Genomic DNA, 3,790 nt, shown 5'->3' with positions numbered 1-3,790 from the left:
ATTTATGTAGATACTTTTCCCTAAAGAAAAGTAGAAAATACTCCCCATTCCTTGAGTATGTATTACACATGATGACTTCCTTCCAAAGAATACAGTATGGTAAGAGAAAAAAAAGAGTAACACTACAGTAGAGAAACCTGCCAAACACTTTCTGAGCCAGGTGATAAAAATTAACATCAACAGTGATAAGTAATGTGGACAGCATAACATCAACAGTGATAAGCAATGTATGTACCAACATGGGAGCTTAGCCAAACTCAAGATTAAGGGCACAGTCCTGCAAATTGTCAAGTCTGCCCAAGACTTCTGACACCTACTGCAAGTTTGGGGGTTTCCAAAATCCACCCTCAGATTCAATAACTAACTACACAGACTCACAGAACCTACTGAAAGCTATTATACTCATGGTCACATTTATCACAGGGAAAGGACACAGATTAAAATCAGCCAAAGAAGAGATGTCTAGGGCAAGGTCTAGGAGGGTACCAAATGTGAAACCACCATGTCCTCAGGAAGTATTACTCTCCTGGTATTGATATGTGATAAATGCATGGAGTATTGCAAACCTGGGAAGATCACTCAAGCTTCAATGACCGGAGTTTCTATTGAGGCTTCATTATGTAAGCATGATTGATTGAATCATTGCCCACATATCTGAACTCAATCTCTAGTCCTCCTCATTCTCAGTAGGTAGGGCTGACACTCTGCAGGTAGGGTGAGGTGGCTTTAGAGTCCCATCATGCTCTACCTCCTTAAACCATCAGGTGTGGTCTGAGAGGCCCCCATGAATAACAAAGTCACTCCTAACACTCAGGAAATTCCAAGCCTTTAGAGATTGTCTCTCAAGAGCCAAAGACAAAACCTAAACCTCTCTTTGGATGAGGCCAAATTCACAGTACACTGGATATGGAGTGATGAAAATAGCACTCTACTTCTGTGGTCTTCCTCTAAAACACACATAACTCCCAGTCTAATCATAAGGAAAATATCTGATTAATCTCAATTAAGGGGCATTCTACAAAATCCTGACAATTACTCCTTAAAACAAAGTCATCAAAAACAAATAATAGTCTGAGAAACTACCATAGCCAAGAGGCGCTAAGAAGTTATGACTACTAAATGTAATGTGGTACCCTAAATGAGATTCTGCAACTGAAAAAGTATATTAGGTAAAAACAAAGGATATCTGAATAAAGATAGACTTTTGTTAATAATAATGTTCATTAATTGTAACAGATGTGCCACACTGAGGTAATATGTTAATAATGAGAAAATGGGGGTGGGGCATACAGGAACAACCTGTACTATCTTTGCAAATTTTCTATAAATCTAAGACTATTCTAAAGTTAAACATTTATTTTTTTAAGTAGGTTAATAGAGAGGAGATGGAATAATGAAAATAGTATTTTATAAATTTAAAAGGAGGAAAGGAGAAAAATTGAATGCAAAAAGGGTTAAAATAGAAAAAAGTAATAAGATAAATAAGAAATCCATATTTGTTAGTGATTACATTAAATGTAAATGGGCTAAATCATAAGTAAAAACTAAGATTGTTAAAATTAATTTTTAAAATACCTACTCTAGGCTGCTTACAAGACACACTTAATTTTGAGTGCAACAAACAGTTGGGAATAAAATTGTAGAAAAAGAGATACCATGCAAACCCAACCAAAAGAAAGCTGGTTTAGTTATACTAATATCATATAATATAGACTTCCAGGCAAGAAGCACGACTAGGGATAAATAAGGAGATTCAATAATGACAGAGGGATTAATCTGATAGAAAGATATCAGTGTATACACCAAATATCAATACCTCAAAATGTGAAGCCAAAACAGAGAAATATACAAAATCTATTCATAGCAGACACTTTAATACACTACTCACAATAGCAGATATAGCAATATGTTTGTTGTGAGGGGGATGTCCTGTGTATTTTTGGATGTTTAGCAACATCCCTGGACTCTACTCTCCAAATGCCAGTAGCACCACCCCTACCCACCAGCCACTCCCCATTCAGACAACTAAAAACGTCTCCAGATATTGCTAAATGTCCCTTGGATGGAGGACAAAATTTCCTTTAGTTGTGAACTATATATCCGTCCTGAATAATACAGTAAAAAATTTGACATAATTGACATATTTAGTCAACATTGCCACAAAAAGTGACAGTGTTCACATACTTTTCAACTACATATGGAATTTTATCAAGAATGATCATGCGTTGGATTAAAAATTTGTAATAGTTCAGAGTATATTCTCTGACCACAATGAAATTAAGCTAAAAATAAATTGTAAGAAGACAAAAACAACTCCAATTGCTTGTAAACAATACACTTCTAAATAACACACTGGTCAAAAATGATTATGCAAATTTTAAAGTATTGTAACTGAATCACAAAGAAGCTATGACATAAAAAAAGGTGTGAGATGCTACTAAAGCAGTGTACAGAGGTAAATATATACCTTAGGATTTTGTATTAGTCAGGGTTCTCTAGAAAACAGGACAGGATATATATATATATATGTATATATATAAATTTATTTATTTATTTATGTTTACATTTACATTTCTAAGTACATATTAAGAGATTTGTTTTTAGGAATTGTCTCATGTGACCACAGACATTGGCAAGTCTGAATTCCACAGCGCAAGCCATAAGTTGTGAACTCAATGGTGTCACTGAATTCTCCAGGAAAAGCTGCAAGTTGGAAACTCTACTGAAGGTGATGCTGAATTCCTAGAAGAAACCGGCTGACTGAAGTGGAGATAGAACTTCTTCTAACTGCTAAAATCCTCAGTTCTCCCTTTTATCCACCAACTAACGAGATGAGAAGACTCGTTATTTAAAGCAATCTCCTTTGCTGATTGTAGATGTAATCAGCCACAGATGCAATCAAATGACCAATGATTTACATCCATCTATGAACTATCCTCACAGTAACAATCAGACCAGTGCTTTCCTGACCAAACAATTGGACATCATCATCTAGCCAAGGTGATACATGAAATTAATCACTGCAGATGTATATATGGTAGAAGAATAAATACTAAAGTTCAATGATTGATTTGCTTCTATCTCAAGAAGCCATAAAAGAAACATAAAATTAATCCAAAATAAATAAAAGAAATGATAGAGTGGAAATTAATGAAATTGAAAACAAATGTACATTATAGACAATCAGCAAAGTCCTTGGCTGTATTAAAGATATTAATTGATAAATCCCCAGTACAAGAATGAATAAGAAAAAAAGACAGCAAAAATACCAATACCAGGTATGAAAAAAGGCACACCACTATTTGCAACAAAGAGCTATCATTAGCAATTTTATGTTAGTGAGTTTGATAATTTGGATTAAATTGACAAATCCCTTGAAAAGCACAGCTTTCTGAAACTGACACAGAAAGAAATAGAAAATGTTTATATAGCAACATGTATTAAGATCGATTCAGTTTTTGAAAACCTTCATTAAAGAAAGCTCTAGACCAAAATGCTTTACTAGTGAATTTTTCCAATCAACTTTACACAAAACCCTCCAGAAAACAGAAACAGAGGGAACACAACCTAGCAATTTTTATAGAGCCCAAAAAATCATCTTTATACCAAAACAAAGCAAGACCATTATAAGAAATGAAATTTACAGATCAATCTATCTCATGGGTATAGACATAAAGGCCTAAACAAAATTTTAGCAAATAAAACTCACAGATATAGAAAAAATATAGTTTCTATCCAAATGCCCTCAATATAAGAATGGATAAGTTAAGGCATATTCACACATTAAAAA

This window comes from Choloepus didactylus, chromosome 14, assembly GCF_015220235.1.
Source record: "Choloepus didactylus isolate mChoDid1 chromosome 14, mChoDid1.pri, whole genome shotgun sequence".
Lineage (NCBI taxonomy): Eukaryota > Metazoa > Chordata > Mammalia > Pilosa > Megalonychidae > Choloepus > Choloepus didactylus.
Note: the sequence above shows the minus strand (reverse complement) of the source record.